Source organism: Microcaecilia unicolor, chromosome 11, assembly GCF_901765095.1.
Source record: "Microcaecilia unicolor chromosome 11, aMicUni1.1, whole genome shotgun sequence".
Taxonomy (NCBI): domain Eukaryota; kingdom Metazoa; phylum Chordata; class Amphibia; order Gymnophiona; family Siphonopidae; genus Microcaecilia; species Microcaecilia unicolor.
Genome location: NC_044041.1, coordinates 104,130,072 through 104,151,625, shown reverse-complemented (window position 1 = coordinate 104,151,625; position 21,554 = coordinate 104,130,072). Strand labels below are relative to the sequence as shown.

The following is a 21,554-nucleotide window of genomic DNA, read 5'->3' as shown; positions in this document are numbered from 1 at the left end:
ACCCTCATCAAAATAAATTGTATGATGTGATACCTGCCAGCAAGCCTTCTCAGGAGTAGCCCCCATGCTCTAGAATTTACTCTCAGAGGGGCTGCATGTAACTTGAGACTACCTGTACTTCAGGAAGCAAGTGAAAGCCTGGTTCTTCATCTAAGCCTATGCACCCATTCTGCACCTGGACTAGCTTGCTACACATACTTCTAACTAAGGATCAGTTCCTTATATCTTGCTTAACAATACAAAGAACTTGCCCGGATTTTAGCTAACCATCAAATTATCCCAGCTGACTCTTTACCACGCATCTTGTTCCCATCATATATCTTCTTGGTGCCTCAGCTATATGGTAAGCTGTATTGTAGAAAAGCTTAGCTCGAGTTACCTGCAGCAGGGCCCATAGGAATATCATGGGCCCTGGTGCAGATAACTCGAGCTAACCTTTAGTAAAAGACCCCCTATGCTAGTTGAATGTTCCAACATATGCTTATTAGGTGTATCATTAGTATTATGCTAACATTGTCTTATACATGATACGGGATACACGGCAGACCTCATAGACCTATCAACCAGGAACACAACAAGATCAACATGAACATACCTAAATCTCCACCACCCAAGCTGCAAAGGACTCAAATACAAATCAACCTATGCATCCAGCTTCTCTTATGTAAGCACGCAACTATGGAACACACAACCAATAGCCGTGAAAACAACATACGACCACCTAAACTTCCGAAAACTCCTGAAGACTAACCTGTTCGAAAAGGCATACCCTAACGACCCAACCTAAATGCCTCAACCCCGCTACACTACAAGATAAAAGTTCGTACTGGACATAACCTAACCCTTCTTCCTTACAACCCCCAATATGCCTATCACACTTGATCATTACTCTGCCATAACCTCACTTTGTATTTGTTCATACCGGTATTGGCGATCGCCTCTACTTTACTATGTAAGCCACGTTGAGCCTGCAAATAGGTGGGAAAATGTGGGATACAAATGTAATAAATAAAATAAATAAATAAATACGTCTGGTATTTGAATTCCAGTGCTATTAAATGTGTGTATTTTTGATACTGTTTCACGGTAGTTCTATTATTAGGTTTCAATTGACTGTTTTCAAGTTTACCTCATTTATTTTATTTATATTTGTTCTTGGTTATTTTACTATTGTTATGGTGTTAACAAAGTTGTAAGTTTTATGTTAAACTGTACCTGCTGTACATTGCCTTGGGTGAATCTCTTCATAAAGGCAGTTAATAAATTCCAGTAAATAAATGTAATTTAATTTATACAGTGGATGGATTAGTAGAGCTATTTGTTTACTTTCTATTCAATATCATGAGCAAGATCAAACCTGTAAGTTGGGTTTATAAGCAATAAATAGTGGTTTTGTGGAATTGTCAGTGTACCGAGCTATGGCATGCTTGTGAAAGCCATAACAAAGGAAGGTATTGTAGTTATGCCCAATCACCTTTTTAAAGTTTTATTTTATCTTTTAGTATATCTGCCCTTGCCAATTTATTCCAGTTTGTGATGACTTCTTTGCAAAAAATAAATTAAAAAAAAAAACCCAAAACAAAACAAATCCATGTAACTTTGAATTTTTAAATGTGTTAATGTATGTTTAACTTTTTATGTAAATGTTTAAAAGGAAAAGTAATTTCTATGTTTTGTTAGAAACTGACCTGTTACAAATCATGATGTATCCACTACCACCCTTCCTTTTGTTTTCATACTCTGTATTTGTTCTACTAAATGGCTACTTTTCTTTGGTTTATAAAAAATAAAGAGACTTTGGGGCTCATTTTCAAGGCACTTAGACTTACAAAGTTCCATAGGTTACTATGATTCTCATTTTCGAAAGAGAAAAACATCCAAAAAGTGTCATAAAGCACCATTTGGATAGATTTCTTATCAAAACATCCAAATTGGTAATTTTGAAACCTGTTTTGCACACATCTGTCTATGCATTTCATCTGCAATGCGTCCAATTCACAAGGGGGCATATAGGGGGCGTTTCAACTCCAAAACGTCTAGGGCAAAAACTTCAATGTTTTGGTCTAGACTTGTTTTTCTAACAAATAAGACACAAAATGGTGCCGTAAATGACCAAATGACCACTGGAAGGATTTAGGGATGAACCCCCCCCCTTACTCCCCCAGTGGTCACCGACTCCCTCCAACCCCCCAAAAATGTGAATAAAAATAGTACTCAGCAGCCTCTATGACAGCCTCAGATGTTATAGCCAGGTCCATTGGAGCCGCATGCAGGTCCCTGGAGTAGTGTAGTGGTGGGTGCAGTGCAGTGCAGACAGATGGACCCAGGCCCATACCTCCCCCTACCTGTTACACTTGTGGTGGAAATTGCATTGTCACCCTTGAAAACCATCTCTGGTACACGCAGATTTGATCTCTGGAAGAACAAAAGTATCAAGAACCTTCAAAAACAGAACAAGATCAATCTTGTACATCAATGACCGATTCCTGTACATCAATGACCCAGATTCCTGTACATCAATGACCCGACATGTGCCATGTTTTGGCGCACAGTGCCTACATCGGAGGTTGTGTGATATCAATAATCCAACATAAACATGCCCAGTGACACAGCTAAAGGCAAGAAATAGAAACCTGATTCAAACACTGTATTAAAATCCAAATGTGGCATTGCCAATTGAGTATCCCCTTTCCTCCTTCGCAATATCTCCCAGAAATATTAATACCCCCCTCCTTCCTGGACCCCCATTGAATCAATATCATAAGAACATAAGAATAGCCATGCTGGGTCAGACTAATGGTTCATCTAGCCCAGTATCCTGCTTCCAATAATGGTCAATCCAGGTCACAAGTACCTGGCAGAAACCCAGTTAGTAGCAACATTCCATGCTACCAATCCCAGAGTAAGCAGTGGCTCCCCATGTCGATCTCAATAGTAGACCATGACTTTTCCTCCAGGAACTTTTTCTAAGCCCAGGTACACTAACTGCTGCTACCATATCCTCTGGCAACGAGTTCCAGAGCTTAACTTTATCTGTTGTGTGAAAAAATATTTCCTCCTATTTTTTGTTTTTAAAGTATCTCCATGTAACTTCATTGAGTGCCCCCTAGTCTTTGTACGGTATGAAAGAGTAAAAAATCGATTCACTTTTACCCGTTCTACACCACTCAGGATTTTGTAGACCTCAATCATACCTCCCTTTGGCCGTCACTTTGCCAAGCTGAAGAGCCCTAACCTCTTTAGCCTTTCCTCATCATTTTGGTCACTCTTCTTTGAACCTTTTCTAATTCCGCTACATCTTTTTTGAAATACGGTGACCAGAACTGATACAATACTCAAGGTGAGGTCACATCATGGAGTGATACAGAGGCATTATAATGGTCTTCTTTACCATCCCTTTCCTAATAATTCCTAGCATCCTGTTTACTTTTTGACCACCACCAACTTTTTCTATGTAGAATAAGCTCCAAATAGGCACATTCAGGTGCCTCTTTATACAGTTACCTTCTTTGACAATTTTCGCACTTGATCTGTGTCATTATTATATATATAAAACAAAAAGAAGGGGGTAGACCAATGTGGTTCCAAAGCAAGTGGTTTATTGATGAATAGTGGCTAAAAATGACTCACATTGGAGCCACATTGGTCTACCCTCTTCTTCTGTGGTTAGGGGGATATTTCTTCTTTTTTTGGTTGTTATTTTATATATATATATATATATATATATATATATATATATATATATATATATAACTAGGCTCTGGGAAAATTCACTTTTTTTTTAAGGCATTAAATTAGCCCAGTGAAAAGGTGCCACCTTTAACGCACTTACTAGCTTTTATTTCTAAGCAATGAATTCAAACGTCCATTAACCCTTTAGTGTCCAATGTTCTCGTAATAAGCCATATGGGAACAGATTGATGGGAACATTGGACACTAAAGGGTTAATGCCTGACATGAACATGCAGATGGACTAGAGGATTCTTAGTTCTCTTTAAGTTTCTGGACCACACACACAATGTCCTGAAGATTAGGAACTATGAAATATCACATGTAGGATACAGTGTGCTGCTTTCATATAATAATGTTTCTAGAAGCCCCCAACACAATCCCCATTCTGCTCTGTTACTTAGTAAGACCCCCACTCTCCAATGCAGCCTCCCTTTCCACCCTGCCTATCAAGTACCTCACCCCCATAAAACATTTCCACCCCACCCTACCACCCACTAAGCCTCTCACTATTCAGCCCGACCACCCCACTATACCTGTGAGAAGAATTGTGATCTCAGCTTACCTGGACCCTTCATTTTATAAAGGGCCACATCAATAGGAAGAGGCAGCTGGGCTTCAAGACTGATCAATATTATTGGTTGGAGGTTTTGAAGGGTGCCTGGGCTTCAATGAGGGGTAGGGGATGGCAGCTTATTGGGTGCTGGCACTAACTGGATAGATACACTGGGGGGGGGGGGGGGTCCTAAAAAGGTGCATTCATATAGGTCAGTATTTAGCTGGCAGTGGTCAGCATTTCTTTAAATGCTAACTGGCACCAGCTAAATTAGACTCAGATACTCAATGTTGAGCTATGTCTGAGCATGACTTTGAATATCCAGGTCACTGCCAGAACCAGTATATCTAACCAGACAAAGATACGACTGCTTTTTATGCGGTCCTATCTGCCCAGCTAGATATGTGGGTAGCAGCACTGAATATCGCTGGTGTCCACATATCTTCTGGCTCAGTGGTGTTCCTAAGGGGGGCGGTGGGTGCAGTCCGCCCTGGATGCATGCTGCTGGGGGGTGGGGGGGTGCCACGTGCCTGTCGGCTCCACTCATTCTGTGCTCCCTTTGTCCTGGAACAGGTTACTTCCTGTTCCGGGGCAGAGGGAGCATGGAACGAGCGAAGCCAACAGGCGCGCGGCACCCCCCAGCAGGTAAAAATGCACCCAGGAGGGGTGTCCTTTCGCCGGGGGATGTGTCCTTTTGCCGGGGGGGAGGGGCGCATCGGCGATCCGCCCCGAGTGTCAGCCACCCTAGGAACGCCACTGTTCTGGCTAATGGTTAACGAGCACTAAAAGCACTAACGCTCCTCTAGTGCGGCTTAGTAAACGGCCCTAAGACCATTCTTTTCAAGATCAAACTTTCGCACTGTAGTTCAGTTGTTAGTCTTAACCAAATTGGACTATTGCAATTCAATTTATGCAGGTATTAAGTGGAGTCTCCCAAGAAAACTACAAACTGCACAAAACACGTCTGCCCACCTTATATATAGATTGCTGCGTTACGTTAAAGCATCTCCTCTTCTTAAGGGTCTACATTGGTTACCTATCAATGAAAGAATTTAATTTAAACTCTGTGTTCTTCTTCATGTGATTCTTTATGGTATCTTACTATCTTATACGATAGATCTCATTAAGTTATCACCATGAAATGCCACTTCATCATCTAGAGAATATCTCATATTACATTTCCCAAGTTGTAAAAACTTAACCTACAAAACTATCCGTAATACTAATTTTTCTTACCAAAGTACCAAACTCTGGAACTCGTTACCCAAGTATATCAGATACTCAGTTGATTAAATGTCGTTTAGAAGTTTACTTAAAGCCCATTTCTTTAGATCTGTGTTCAGCTAATATGAAAAGAAATTTTTTTTAAATAGTTGTATTCTTGTATTAATATTAATTGTCTTGTAATGCTTTCTCCTAATTTGTTTTGTAAGCTGCATTGAACCTGATTTTTCTTGGGAAAATGCAGGGTAGAAATATCATAATAAATAAATAAATAAATATTTTGCAATTTGAATCATATCTTTGTATGGTGAGCTGTATGGGGAAAGGTCCTAGCTCCATTGTGGTGTGTGTTACAGGGTTTTTACTGAGATTCTTAGCACTGCTAACAGGGGGCTATTTCTGGTTTTCTGTCAGTCCTATGCTGGACCTGCAGCATGGATTTCAATGGGTAGAATCAGGGACTCCCAACTCCCACACTGCTTTAGGGTGTATGTTCAGAACCAGGATTGGCCATGTCTCCCTCCTGGAACTAGGTCATTTGGCATATCTGGATTCTGGTTTATCTTGCGTGGAATCCAGATTTCACTCCCATTTAGAAGAATCTATGAAATAATGCTATCATTTAGAAATGGAAGTTTCTGGGTAGCTGAAACTAGCCAGTGGGATTCTTTATGCATAGAAGTCCCTTGGAACTTTTAGTGTCTTTTATAGCTTATTTAAAGGTTAAGGGGGATAATAATGGTGTATAGAAATGTCACTTTGGCTCTTCCCCCCCCCCCCCCCCCCCCAAACTCCTCGTACCTGAATTGCCTTCCCATTGCTACCTCAAATATTTCAAATATTTTTAGCTAGAGAAGCCACTGCAGGGAAGGAACCTCCTTATAAACTGAAGCAACTTGGAGCCAAATTCCATGCCAGGTGCCCTCCGATTCTGCTACAGCAACTGCATTCAAAATGTCCCCCCTCAGCTAGGCACAGCCAAAGCTAAGCAGAACTTATCTGGAAATGGACAGAGCTCTTTACTTCAATATTTAGAGTCTGTGCAGACTGATATATTTTTAAGTGCATCCATATTTGAATCATCCAAGGATGCAGCTGACTGTACCTGAACATTCAGCACTTGAAATGTGCCTGTACTGCTTTACAATTCATAACATCAGTTTAAGCACACCAGAAATCTTTACACTATAACTATAGGAGACCTCAAGCATGAACTACAAGTCAGTCTACATGTCAGGATTCTCTTACGTCTGTATCAAATGACAGAATTCCCTCCCGGAATTCATCAGATGGGAATCTAATTATTTGATATTCCAGAAATATCATAAAGGCTCTCTGTTTAAGCAGTTTCTCACTGATGATCATAATTAATTTAAACCCCTAATTGTACAATTATTCAATTTCTCAGTTCTATTATAATTGTTATTATACATGGATGACTATAAATTGTTACCTTTTTTTCATCTAGCATTCCTTTCCATATTATATATTGTAATTACTCAATCCTCTTATTTTGTTATTACTACTTAATGTATACTATCGTGCATCGCTTTTTGTACTGTTAATCGTAATAAGTTGATAGCCACATTGAACCTGATCTGTTGGGATAATGTGGGATATAAATGAAATAAATAAACTAGATCTGACTTTTGAACAATTCTCCACTCTCTCACTAGAGGACCAAGCACAGACCTGGAACAAATCACTTCTTTCTTCCTTAAACAAATTAGCTCTGATAAAAACATCTTCTGTCCCTCCTGGTTTCATGTCAGACTTCTCATGGTTTGTCAGCTCTGATATCACGAGTGTCAGTGGAGAAAATATTGAAGCATTGATTATTGCCAGGCAGGCAAGTCACCAGCAGTTAGCATATCTGGGTTTAAAAAAGGTTTGGACAAATTCCTGGAGGAAAAGTCCATAGACTGCTATTGAGACAGACACGGGAAGCAACTGCTTATCCTGGGATTTGTAGTATAGAGTGTTGCCACGATTTGGCTTTCTGCCAGGTACTTGTGACCTGGCTTGGCCACTGTTTGGAAAACAGGATACTGGGCTAGATGGACCATTGATCTGACCCAGTATGGCTACTCTTATGTTCTTATGTATATAAACACATGGCTAACTCTAACAAAATAAAAGTGTATGTGGCCAAAATACAGCATTAATAGCTAAGACACCCCATGCTGCAAAATTATTCGGGATTGTAAGGAATTTAACCTAAACATCTAAACTTAATACTTCCCCATTCATTCTGACAGCTAGGGATCTATCTACATATTTTCCAGAAGCTCTTCAAAAGGCACCAGCCCTTAAGGCACCAGTGAACTCTTCATCTCTTTAATCAATACATGCTCAGGCTCATCTTCAGCAGATTGTAAATGTTCAACTCAATCATCATCCTTAGCACAATCACTGTGCAGTACTCGACGAGTCTTGAGCTTCCATTGCTTTTTACTATCTCACAAACATTAAAATCTATGAGGCCCATGACTGCACCTCATGACCCCTCCCCATCAGCTTTGATTAAATGATTAGACAACCTTCTGGTTTGATTCATACACGCTATGATCTCCAGTCTTGATCGTGGGGTAGTCCCCTTCCTTTGGAAATCTGCCTACATCCATCCCCATCAGAAAGATCCTTGCCTTAGCAGTAGCATTTTATCCAGTTATTGTCCCATTGAGAATCTTTCTTTCATATCAAAGATAGTGGAATTTCTTGTAGTAGACCATCTTACTCTTCTCTTGCACCCCAATCAGCCCAGTTTCGGCAGATATCATAATACCGAAATAGATCTCATTGGCATGCTTAGTTTTATTCAAGCCAATGTAGATCAGGATAAAACTGATTCTTTTTTCTTTGATCTCTCAGCAGTGTTTGATTTCGTTAACCAGATCATCTACTATATTACTAGACTGTAAGAAATCAGGATGACAGAAAATGTGGAAGAGTAGACTAGTGGTTAGAAAAACAGGCTGTGAACCAGAGAAACCAGCCTTTGAATCCCACTGACACTGCTTGGGTAATCCACGTAACCCTTTGTTGCCTCAGGTACAAAATTAGACTGGAAGCCCTCTGGGAGCAGGGAAATACCTACAGTACCTAAATGTAACTCACTCTGAACTATCACTGGAAAAGTGAGAGCTAGATGCTAAGGGGCTGATATTCAAAGCGATTTAACCAGGCCCGGACTATCTGTTGCTGACCTCAACTGGTTAGTGCTGCTGAAGACCAACGTTAACCACTGAAGCTATACCCAGCGATTTTGTGGGTGGTCTGGGGATGCAGTTGCTGCTCATGTGGCTCAGCACTTAACTGCCTAATTGGCCCTTTTACTAAGCTGCAGTAAAAGGGGCCCTACGCTAGCGGCAGCGTGAGTTTTTGCCGCATGCAGAGTCCCCCTTTTACCGCAGTGGGTAAAAAAGGTAGAATGATGAAATGGCCGTGCGGTAAGTTCGCAATTGCCATGCAGCCATTGGAGGGGGGGGGGGGGGGGGGGAGCACTTCCCACTACCCATTGAGGTGGCGGTGGGGGCTCCTGCAGCAACCCGGTGGTAACCGGACAGTGCGTGACCCTGCCCGATTACTGTTGGGTAACCCCCTGCGGAAATATTTTATCAATATTCTGGTAAATTCTAATCAATAGAAATAAAATAAAATAAAACATGGAAAAGAAAATAAGATGATACCTTTTTTATTGAACATAACTTAATACATTTCTTGATTAGCTTTCAAAGATTGCCCTTCGTCAGATCGGAAATAAGCAAATGTTGGTAGATGGCAGTATATATGAAACATCAAAACATTCCAGTGACAGTCTAACAGGATGGGGGTGGATAGGTGAGAGACAGGAAGAGTCTGGTGGATGAGGGACAGGGAGATATGCATGGAGACAGGAGGGTGACAAAGCAGTACAATTTTATGGTTTATAATGAGCTAGAAAACCCAGATCTTTGTTAAGTCCTGTCTGGTGGGTGTCAAAATATTTAATCATTCTGACTTCAAAGGTCTTACGTTCCTGTATTGTTTTAAAGTTCCCTTTAAGGATTCTTACCATGAAATCAGTGGTACAGTGTTCTGGTTTTGTAAAGTGCTGCCCCACAGGCGTGACATCTTTATTGGTACTAGCATTTTTCATATGGTGTCTATGTAAATTAAATCTCTTGTGAGCACTCTGGAGGGCTGGTACGAGGGAAAGGGGAAAGTGGTTCTTTCAGCCGGCATCATCCCCGGTCATTCAGCCCAGCTAGGAGAGCAGGGCGCCCTCTAGGGGTCAAACTGCCAGGGAAAGCTGTAATGCAGGAGAAAAACTACACTCCCCAGAAGCCAGTGTAGGGTCAGCTGAACTCTCAGGAGGGGGAGGGTGGGGTGACTGATTGGGAGATGAGGTCTGATCCTGGAGATGGGGAACAGCTGGTGGAGCTTTGGGAGGAGGAGGAGGAGATGGAGTGGAATAAAGAAGAGGTAGAAGGAGAAGGTAAGGGGGAATGTATGGAGGTGGGCGGTTTGGCTCTAACCCGTGCAGACAGGGTGAGAGCTTTTGTGGCCTCAGCATTGCCCTGGTTGTGGAGTTGGGGGAAGCTGGGAGCAAAGCAGTGGGGGAGCAACTGGAAAGCACAACTTGCTACCATATTGGCGGTTCCCAAGAGGTAGAGCTGTGGAAGGGGGGGGGGGGGGGGGGGGGGGAGGAAGGGTTTTAAGACAGAAAGGCATGTGCATTGGGGGAACTTAAAACTGTAGGAGGTGAGAGAGGAGGTGGTTCCAGCTAAATCTCCAAAACTATCTGCGGTGAAGATAGTGTGGCTGGAGGTTTGGGAGGGAGAATTTAAAACAAAAGCCTGTAATTGAAAATGGATTAAAGTTTGCTGATAGTTGGAGGTGTTTAAACAAGGCTGACATCTGTAACAATAAAGAACTTGGATTGCTCTTACTGCTGGAGTGGGACTGATTTTCTCAGCAGCTGGCAAGGTGGAGAGAGAGAGTGAGCAAAAGTGCGGTGGCTGGCTAGGAAAGCAGACGGAAGCTGGTGAAAGCTAAGCAGGGTCAACCCTGGCTCCCACCTGGAAGGGAGACCTGGTTACACTCTTCTTTAGCATCTGACTTGTTTCACCAATGTAGAAGCCTTCCTTGCATTTTTTACACTGAGTGATATATACCACATTGGAAGATGAACACGTGAAAGATTCCTTAATGTTGAATATTTTTCCTTTGTGAATGACTGTGGGGGCCTGTGAAATGTTTTGGCATAGTTTACAGCTGGATATATTGGTAAATTCTGGATCCACAAAGTCCACAAGATTTTCTATTACTTAACACAAAATTAGCCACCGTTGCTGTATGGCTGAAAACGCTTGAAAAAACAAAGGCCCTCCTGTTCTCTAGAAAACAGAATACATCATCTTTAGGTTTTATAGATATTGCAGACAATAAGATCCCTATTGCAACACCTGTAAAAACGCTGGGAGCAACTTTGGACTCCAAGCTGAATTTCCATCCTCATATCTCCCCATTAGTGAGTAATGTTCTTTCAAACTGCAATTGATCCGCTCAATTCAGAACCTGTTTGATCCCAAAGCACTGCAGATCCTCGTGCATACCAGTAAACTTGTAATCAGCAACCTTGACTATTTTAATGCCCTATTCCATGTAGAGAACTGCATGGGAGCGGGGTTAGTGGGAATCCCGCAGTTCCCGCAGGGATCCCCTCCAGGTCCACGGGACTCTCTCAGGGATGGACGCAAGTCATGCAGGGATCCTGCGGGAATGGATGCAGGTCCTGTGGGGTTCCAGCGGAAGTATAGTGCCAGGCCAACCTACTTATCCTTTTCTTGTGCTATGGTAATTATAATAGCGCTAAAAAATATAATGGATATAGTTGATATTATTGAAAACCCCATAAGCAGTGAGAGAGAAAATTATCAACATGAGCTGCTGTTGAGTTATTTTACCACAAGTTGGGTTATTTTAGCACAGGGGACGGGCAGAGATGGAAGAGATTCCAGTGGGGATGGGCAAAATTCTGTCTCTGTGCAATTCTCTAATTCCATGGCTTTGCATGACTGATATTAGCCATTTACAATTGATACCAAATGTGTGCTCGAAAATATGATCACGTCACCCAACTTTTGGAAGCAAAGCACTGACTACCTATAGTATTACGGATACTGTATAAAATTCTGATATTAATCCATAAAATTGACTATCTGGACATCATATCATGATTGATCCCTTACTCCTCCTCATGCACACTTCGTTCATCCCAGCAGAATCTTCTAATGATCCCCTCGTTCCACTACGTAAAATTAGACATGATTCAGCACTCCATTTTTAGGGTCACAAGTCCCACTCTTTGGGATGCCTTCTCATCGTACTTACCTTTGGAAACTTAATTCCAGAAATATGAAGTTGTCCTCAAAACGTATTTTTTCACAAAACCTTTGATTCTTAAAATTCCAAGTTGTCAGTTTTCAAACAGCTGCTCAGGGAGGCTTGTGTTAGAGTCCTAGAGTCTGGGATGTGCAATGACAAAATCCTACATTTTGTCTCTTTTCTGTCCCTTTTCTAATATATGTGACCATCTCTGGGGAAAAATGTGACTAAAGTGAACAAAAACAAAAAATGAAATTTTAATGAATTCTGTTACAGCAAACAATTTGTAATACAACAGTTTTTTTTTTTTGGTTACATTTGTACCCTGCGCTTTCCCACTCATGGCAGGCTCAATGTGGCAATGGAGGGTTAAGTGACTTGCCCAGAGTCACAAGGAGCTGCCTGTGCCTGAAGTGGGAATTGAACTCAGTTCCTCAGTTCCCCAGGACCAAAGTCCACCACCCTAACCAGTAGGCCACTCCTCCATGCCACTCCTCCAAACGTGTGACTTTTTCAGACTGCTTATGGGCCCATGACATGAAAAATCTGCCAGTCTCAACATTTTGCATCTATTACTGATCATTTCTATAGTGCTACTAGTTGTATGCAGCACTTTCTCTGTCCCTAGAGGGCTCACAATCTAAGGGGTCCTTTTACTAAGCCGCATAGGTGCCAACGCACACCCAACATGCACTGGCTGGCTACCGCGTGGCCCTTGCGTTAATTTCATTTTTGACTTGTCCGCTACACGTGCCGGAAAATAATCGGCATTCTACGTGCATAGACCATTACCGCCCGGTTACCGCGTGAGAACCTACTGCTAGGTCAATGGCTGGCGGTAAAGTCTCAGACTCAAAATGTACGAGCGGCAATTTTCATCTTGCCGCACGTCCATTTTTGGCAAAAATTTTTAAAAAAAGGCATTTTGTACAGGTGTGCTGAAAACACGCGTCTACACTACCGCAGGCCATTTTTCAGCGCACCTTTGTAAAAGGTGCCCCTCGGTTTTTGTACCTGGGCAATGGAGGGTTAAGTGACTTGCCCAAGGTCACAAGGAGCTGCATTGGTAATTGAATCCGGTCGGATCACTGGGATCAAAGCCTGCTGCACTAACCATTAGGCTACTCCTCCACTTCAGTCACTTTTTTCCAGAGAGTAGCACGTATTTTACCGTATATATTGTTGTATTCATTGTAAACTGCCTAGATGACTTACAGGATTACACACAGTAAACGATATATCGAATAAATGTGAAACTTTTGAAACCTGTAATAGCCTGAAAAAAGAAAGTAGATCCAGTAGTTAAGGAAGTTTGTTGAATTGAAATTCCTCTTCAACAGAGGGGACCCAATGGAAACCCAGTGGGCAAAAGTCAGGCTTTCTTTTTTTTTTTTTTCAAATAAATGAAAAGATTGTTAAATAGCATTAAGAAATGAGCAGCTCCTGCAGTGTGATCTTCCTTATTACGACTCTGGGCTCTCTGAGCTGCACAGTCCCACCTCCCTCTCTGGGAGTCCTATGGATGGGACTCCTGGAGCTGGAGCTCACACTGGGGTGGGAGGGAGGCAGGGCTCTGGCTGGAGTGTCAGAGGGAGAGAGAAGGAGGCAGGGCAGCTGCAGACACCGCTGGAACAGCAGCCGGATCACTGCAAACTGTAAGAGGCAGGGAGCTTTAGGTAAGTCCATGCTGTTCAGCTTCACATTTTCTAAACTGGTGGGAGTGTGTGTGTGTGTAGTGGGGTGATCGGGGAGCTGGAATCTGCACTTTTCTTGCTAGAAGGAAAGTCACACATACTGCAACTGCTCTGAGTCCTCGGGTAGGGCATGGCATGTTGTGGCTAGGGAAAGACTGAGTACTTGCCGCAGAATCTGTGCCAGGGTGGTAAAGCTGCTGTTTGCTCTCAGATGACAGGAATAATCCTGTCTGTCTTCAGTAGAAACTTCCAGGTAGGATCACACCTCATTCCCCTGGTCAGTGGAGAACATAGAAGCGGGGTCAGCTTGGGGTCGGGGAGGGGAGGAGATTGTTGGGCGCTTCTTTCTTTTTGAGGTTGGTATATTGCACTTCAGTCACTTTCTGGCAGTGCTATGTAGGTCAAATGCCTGTTAATCCTTTAATTCCCCAGTGAATCATTGCCGACAGGGTGCTGTGGGGTGCACTGCAGCTTCTCTGGATGGCTTAGAGCCTCACAGCTGGGCTGATGTGCATTGGCAGCTGGCCCTTGGCGTGGATTCTTTGGGCAGGAAAACAGTTATACCCTGTTCCGAATTGGGAGCGTGAAGACTTCTTTCTCTTCATGTCCTTTAGGACTATGAAGAGAGAGAAACCCTCTTGGGCAAAGCTTGTTTCTCAGTTGAAGACTGAGCAGATGTGTGCTGCTTCTTTCCTGTGGTGGGTGGCCATGGATGGATTCATTGTACAAGTGCTTAATTGTGAGTTTGTTGTTTAGCTGATGAAGGGAAGGGAAGGAAGCTGGGTGAAAAAAAAGACCCGAGCAATATGCAGGTGTGGTCTGAAAGACATTCCTGGACCCCCTTCCAGATTGGAAAGGAGTCAAACTGCAGACAATCAAAAGTGTATGTGTGTGTGGGGGAGGGGGGGGGGGGATTAGACTTGAAGTCAGACATCATTCAGAGGAGAGTCTGGGGTTCTGGTTTAGTTCTGAAGAGGGTCCAAAACAAGGCCTGACTCCCAGTTTGATCTCTAGAAAGAAAGGGTGGGAGATTGAGAAATGTTCACAGTCTCATCTCACAGACACAGGAACACAACAGCTGTCACCTAATCCTAGCCAGATGCAGACGACCAGTGCAGGACTGCAGAATGTTTTCCCATGCTATAACCAGGAATTTAGGTTAGACAGATCAGGATACAGTGGAGGATTTAAGAATAAGCGTAAATCTTACAAGTGCCAGAGGTGAAGGAGCTCCTTCCCACCCCTTCCCCGTATTCTGAAATCCAACTGGGATAAGAAGCAGCATGTTTTAATTCTTATTTTTTTAGTAGTACTATAGGTGTATTGTCTTGTGAAGTTTTTAGGTTTTATTATGCTCTTGTTTTTAAAAAAATGTTTTAGGGGTAAATATTCAGCCGTCGGCAGTCAGCGTTTTATTGGTTGCTACCAGCATTATGCCCTGCAGTTGGTTACCTCTTATCTGGTTAAGAGTGATATTCAGCATTTAACTACCTAAATGAAAAAAGACCACCTAACCTTCCGGAAATCACTAAAAACTAACCTATTCAAAAGGCATACCCTACCGATCCAACCTAAATGCCTGACCCCAGTGACAGATCAAAATTAAAGTACGTAGTGGACATAATTCAGCTCTTCTGCTGCACATTTCCCTAAATGTGACTGCATCACATGAACTTTATCCTACCACAATACCACTTTGTATTTGTTCTCACCAGAGCCGGCAAACGCCTCCCAGTACTATGTAAGCCACATTGAGCCTACAAATATGAGGGGAAATGTGGGATACAAATGCTACAAATAAATAAAATAAATAAAGATAGGACTGAGGGGCCGATGCACAAAGGTCGCGGTTAAATACGACAACCACAGGTGAACGCACCGAATCATAAACAGAATCACAAACAGCGACCGATGCACAAAGGGGATGGCATGCAACTGAGATGCACAGATATTTAATGGTGACCTTTGTGCATCAGTCCCTGGAAGTGCCTAACACATGCAGAGAACAGGAGTTGTTTCCAGGACATGGGGAGAGAGGGGGGGGGGAGCTCTTGCATTCACGAAACTTCATCTTCAGGGCAAAACTTCAGAGCTCCTGCAGCTGTCCTGTGTCCTGTGAGCGGAGGTTACGAGTGTGAACCTAAGGGGAGATGAGGGTAGAGAGGTAATGAGGGGCTGCAGACTGAGTGCGTTTGTAGGTTAAAATCCCTCCTCTCAGTACCCTTCTCCACCACCGCCAACTCCAGGCTCTGCCCTTTCTGCCTCGCCTCACCCTATGCTTGGAATAAACTTCCTGAGCCCTTACGCCAAGGGCCCTCCCTGCCCATCTTCAAATCCATGCTCAAAGCCCACCTCTTCAATGTCTCCTTCGGCACCTAACCTATTCAGGCAATCTAGACTGCCCCAATTTGATTGCCCCTATTTGACCTTTAGATTGTAAGCTCCTTGAGCAGGGACTGTCCTTCTATGTTAAACTGTACAGCGCTGCGTAACCCTAGTAGCGCTTTAGAAATGTCAAGTAGTAGTAGTAGCTCCTGCAGCTGCCTGTGGTGGTGGGGGGACCTGCATAGCCAGTTTATAAAGATGGCAGCAGGGGCTGAGGTGCGTGAAGCTGAACAAGGTCAGCAGAGAGCGAAAAGGAGGGGAGGGCTCCCTGTACCAGGCTGGGGGGGGGGGGGGGGGTGGTCTGGAGGCAGAGGCTGAAGGAAGAAGGGAACTGGACAGGGGGTCAGTCAGAGTTGCCAGCATGGATGAGGAGAGCTTCTCTCTGACAGCTCCGCCTGCTCTAAAACCTAGCACTTTAAAGGTAGGCACTCCTCTCTGTGCATCCGCCAGCATGCTCATTTTAATTATGATGAGCTTGTAATACATTTCCATGGGGTTATCGATAGCTGCTACGGTGAATGGTAAAAGGGACGCAGAACCCCTTTGTGCATTAGACGCTAAATAATGCTTGCTTTAGACTGGCTACAAGCGGTCTAAAGCAAACATTGCAAGCTTTGTGCATCGGCCTCTGAGTTTTATGTGGTCCAATTTATCTAGTTAACTTACCCCTCTGTTTACAAAGCCATGCGCTAATGCTGCATTGTAAACAGGCAGGTTAGATAGTTAAGTTCTGAATACTGGCACAATGCACATAAGTGCCGGCTCCGCCCCAGGACTACCCACAAAATAGTCTGCTAGGGCTTTAAAAGTTAGTGCTGAAATTCACTAACCAGTTAAGTGACCCCTGAATGTCAGCAGATAGCCCGGCACAAGTGACTTAACCGGCCAGAAGCTTCTCCTGGCTGCTTAAATCACTTTTGAATATTGACCCTTTCATTTTTATTGTATTTTATTGTATGTGTTTCTATTGTTCTCCACCCCTAGGTGTTTTCTTAGAATGGCTGATTTTAATTGCTCATATTAAATTAAATGTTATGATTTTGTAAATGAGGAGTCAATAGGATTAGGTACATACTTTTCAGCTCCCCACCTCCTCACTTCACAGGGAGGCCTTTATCTCCTTGCTCTCTCCCTCTCTTTCCCCCCCCCCCCCCCCAACCCTTGTCTTTTTTGATAGGTTTAGAATTGGCTACAGATGGACAGTGATGTTACTGTCATTGGCTTAGTGGGTAGAGAGAAAATTGACCTGGTCTTCTTTCAACCTGTGTGACTGTCTGCACCTGTGTAACTCTGGTGCTGTCAACCTCTGAAATATTAACATTAGCCCATTACAGTTATTGAAAAGTGAAGTGAGAGGTGCAGAACACAGCAGGTACAGTGGTTTGGATAATACTGGCGATTGTTATTGGCTCAATATTCAAAAGCATTCATCCGGATAACAGCACCTGCTATCCAAATAAATGCTACTGGCTGGGACTATCTGGTGATTTCTTGTGGCGTTATGCAGATAGCGTCTCTGAAAGTCCTTACTCATCACCGGGCACTATCAAAGTGCAAGGGTGGTACTGGGGCAGAACTGGAAGTTACACTGTTAAGACTGGTGTTCAGGGGCCAACGCTGAAAGCCACGCGCAGAAGAGCATAACACAAAGCCCATAAAGCAGAAAGGAACGCAAAGAAATAGTGAAGTGATGCTTAAAAAAAATCTTATGCAAATAGTATGCACGGTTAATTGGCGCCAATAAACCAAAAGAAGGGGAGGACCGTGCCTGGCACTTGCCCTCAAAAGGGTTGCAGTAGGCGCAGCTCTTGTATGCATGCCCAGACAAACCTGGCCATGTAAGCGCACATTGGTGCTGTTCTTCTGCGTTGTTAAATTTGAGCCTTTCAAAAATTGCTTGCACTTTAATTTTTGGAAATGCTTATATTGCTTTCACTTTTGGTTTTCCTTGGACTCGCGCACATGCTTGGTTCTCATTAGCAGCATGCAAACTTGCATGGGCTTCCTTCCGCTTGCAGAAGAAGACAAAAACCACAGTGCAATGCACTGAAATTGGCAAGAAATCTTCTCCTGAAAACCACGTATGCTATCCCTCAGCTGGTGGTAAATTTTCAGCATTATGGGACATAATTTCCTTCTTGCATTACATCACTTTCGTTTGTGCATTGGGAAGGAATACTAACTGACCTCATTAGCATCCATTTATATGCAGTTCAATACAATTTGCGGCAATATTTAGCGCTGACGTTAACATCCGCGCTTGACCTCTTTGAGCATTCTGTGTACAATAACGTGTGCAAATCAGATGCTAACCACTTTTTAACACTGGCATTAGTTTGAGCATTGGCCTTGCTAACTGGAAAACTACTTGGATAAAATGAAACACGTATCATTACATCACCTAGTACAGTGTTTCCCAAGTCTGATCCTAGAGCAGTGGCGTACCAAGGGGGGGGAGCGGTGGGGGCGGTCTGCCCCGGGTGCACGCCGCTGGGGGGATGCCGCGCGCCGGTCAGCGTCGTTGGTTTCCATGCTCCCTCTGCCCAGGAACAGGAAGTAACCTGTTCCGGGGCAGAGGGAGCATGGAAACCAACGACGCTGACCGGCGCGCGGCACCCCCCCCAGCGGCGTGCACCCGGGGGGGTTCTTTCGCCGGGGGGGGGGGGGGGGGGTCGCGCTGCATGGGGGTGGGGGGCGCTGCACCCGGGGGGCGGGGCGCATCGGCGATCCACCCCGGGGTGTCAGCGCCCCTCGGAATGCCACTGTCCTAGAGTAAAGACAAGTCAGGTTTTCAGGATATCCACAATGAATATGCATGAACCTGATTTGCATACAACGGAGGCAGTGCATGCAAATCTCTGTCATGCATATTCATTGTGGGTATCCGGAAGACCTGACTGGCTGTGTGTCCCGAGGACTGGGTTGAAAACCCCTAGTTTAAAAGTACATACTTTTTAAATAAAATAGTCTTAACAGACTTACGAAAGGAAACAGAGTGAGTCAAATTACATCTGCAGGCAGTGCATTCCAGAAATTGGCTGCCTGAAAGGAAAAAAGAGTAAGAAAAATTCTCTTAGATCTTAAACCCTTACATGTTGGAAATGATAGCCTTAAAACATTTTGGGTGCCATACCTCAAATGTAGAACTTTAAATCAATGTAAACATATAAGCTGGGGTGATTCCATGAATCATTTTGAATAATAAACAGCATAATTTAAAAATGACCCTAGTCTCCACAGTCAACCAATGCAGCCGAATATAATAAAGTATAATCCTATCAAATTTCTTCAATGAACAAAATCAACCATAGAGCCGTATTTTGTCCATCTCTGCCTGCCTCCCTCCCTCCCTCCCTCCTTCCTTTCCCCAGATTTTGATCAGTTTGTAATTTCCTTAACAAGTTCTTAGAACAACCTAGATAGATTATATTATAGTAGTCCAATTTAGACTAGAAACAGGTCTAGACTAAGCCATCTAACTTTTAGCCATGGACATTTTTGCTTTGTTCCATCATAGCAAAAAAAGTCCAAGTTTTGGGAATGCCCAAATCCTGCCCCCAACACTCCCCCCATGTGATTTCTTCACACTGCAGGGAAAAGCATCTCAAATCCGAGTTGGAGAAAAAAAATCCAAATGCCACTTTATGCCACAATGTTTTGGAGACATTTTTCTCTTTTGAAAATGAGCCCCTTAATCTCATAAATATCAGTGCAAGTAGCACAGTGATATTGTCAGCATTTATAAATACCCAAAAACCTGCTGTCTTTATTTTACAACCCAGCGAAGATATAAGCACATTGAACAGGATGGGGAGAGTGGTGAATCCTAGGGGACCCCACACTTCGCAGACCATTTATCCGAGACAATCCCATTCATCATGACCAGATATGATCTTTTGGTGAGAAAACCCCTAAACCAATTAAAAACATTTCCTGTTATGCTAATATAGAGTTTTCAATAATAACTCATGATCCACAACATCAAATGCACTTGATAAATCAAATTGCACAAGAAGAGCTTTTTTCTCCTCACTCATCAAAATTTTAATCTCAGGTGGTTTCAGTACTAAAATTAGTCCGGAACCCCGACTGAGAGTAATGCAAAATATCAAACCAATCTAGATAATTAGCCAACTGAACAGTAATCAAGCCTTTCATAAGCTTTGTGAAAAATAGAATTGAGGCCACTGTAATTATTTACAGTTGCCCGTGATTCCTTCTTATTTTTCAGTATAGGGGTGAGAATAATTTCCCCTATAAAGCTGGAAAGAAGCCACAAGAAAGAGAAGTAGTCATCCAATCCTACACCTTAGATCTAAATTTGAGAGAGGCAGATCTCATGAAAGCAGAAGGACAGTCACCCATTTGACCATGTGATTTAGAAAATCTATCAATCAAATGATTCAGCGCAGACCACTGGAGTGTAGGGGCAAACTGACAGGGATCTGGGCCCCTGGGCAATTAGAGTCATGGGTCCCCTCCAGGTCCTACATCTCTCCCTCTCTCCCTCCCTTCATCCTCTTGGTTCAAACATTTCTCTCCCCTCCCCCTCACCCCTCTCCATATCCAACATCTTTCTCCCCCCCCCCAGTTGCAAAATCTCCATCTCTTTCTTTCTCCCTCCCCCAGGTGCACCATCTCTGCCTCTCCCTCTCCCTGGTTTGATGGACCTTTGGTCTTTCCCAGTATGGCAATACTTATGTACTTATGTAACTGGGTACTCACATTTCTTTGCCCTTTGTGCACATAAATTCACACCGTCTGATATTCAATCGGCGGTGGTCAGCATTTTTATGTCCACCACTGGCTGTATTCCTGGATATTCAGTTCTGAACCATGTCGCCACTGACTGTATTCCCGGATACTCAGTGCTGGACCAGGTCCGAGCACCGGCATTGAATATCCGATTATATATGTTGGCTGCTAAAATTTATGTGGCTAAGTCCAAAATTCCGCCCTTAACCGCGGAAGACAGAACTTCTTTTTATGCGGCTTAATTTAAGTGCTTATCTTATGTGGTTAAGAGCTGATTATCAGAGTGGAGTAGAGGAGTGCCCTAGTGGTTAGAGCACCGGTCTTGCAATCCAGAGGTGGCTGGTTCAAATCCCACTGCTGCTCCTTGTGATCTTGGGCAAGTCACTTAACCCTCCATTGCCTCAGGTACAAACTTAGATTGTGAGCCCTCCTGGGACAGAGAAATATCCAGAGTGCCTGAATGTAACTTACCTTGACCTACTACAGTGTGAGCAAAATCTAAATAAATAAGTGCCAACTCTGCCCTTGGAACACTCACAAGTTAGCAGTTAAGTGCTGCTGAATATTTGCAGTTAGCCCTCGACAGGCTATTTAAATGGGAGCTTTTTCAGGCTGTTTAAATCACTTTGAGCATTGGGCAGGCAGAATACTGTCACCTACATGTCTGCAAAAGCCCTAGCAGGGAGCCTAAGTGGTATTCTGTAAGGATGCACTTAAGTGGCATAGCATGGAAATGCAAAGGAAATGTAAAAAGCATGGGCAGGGCTCCCACTTACACCTGCCACTTACAAACGTCTGGAGCCCTTTACTACAATGCAGTAAAATCTGGGAACTCGATTTAA

General features: G+C 43.4%; 1 protein-coding gene across 1 annotated transcript in view; it reads left to right on the top strand.

Moving 5' to 3' along the window:
- Positions 1-13,472: 13,472 nt before the first annotated feature.
- Positions 13,473-21,554, top strand: part of LOC115479778 (KN motif and ankyrin repeat domain-containing protein 1-like) — a 170,847-nt gene continuing 162,765 nt past the window's right edge. Inside the window, 1 exon segment of the mRNA XM_030217970.1 lies at positions 13,473-13,554. The gene's annotated coding sequence lies outside the window, so the exon portion shown is untranslated.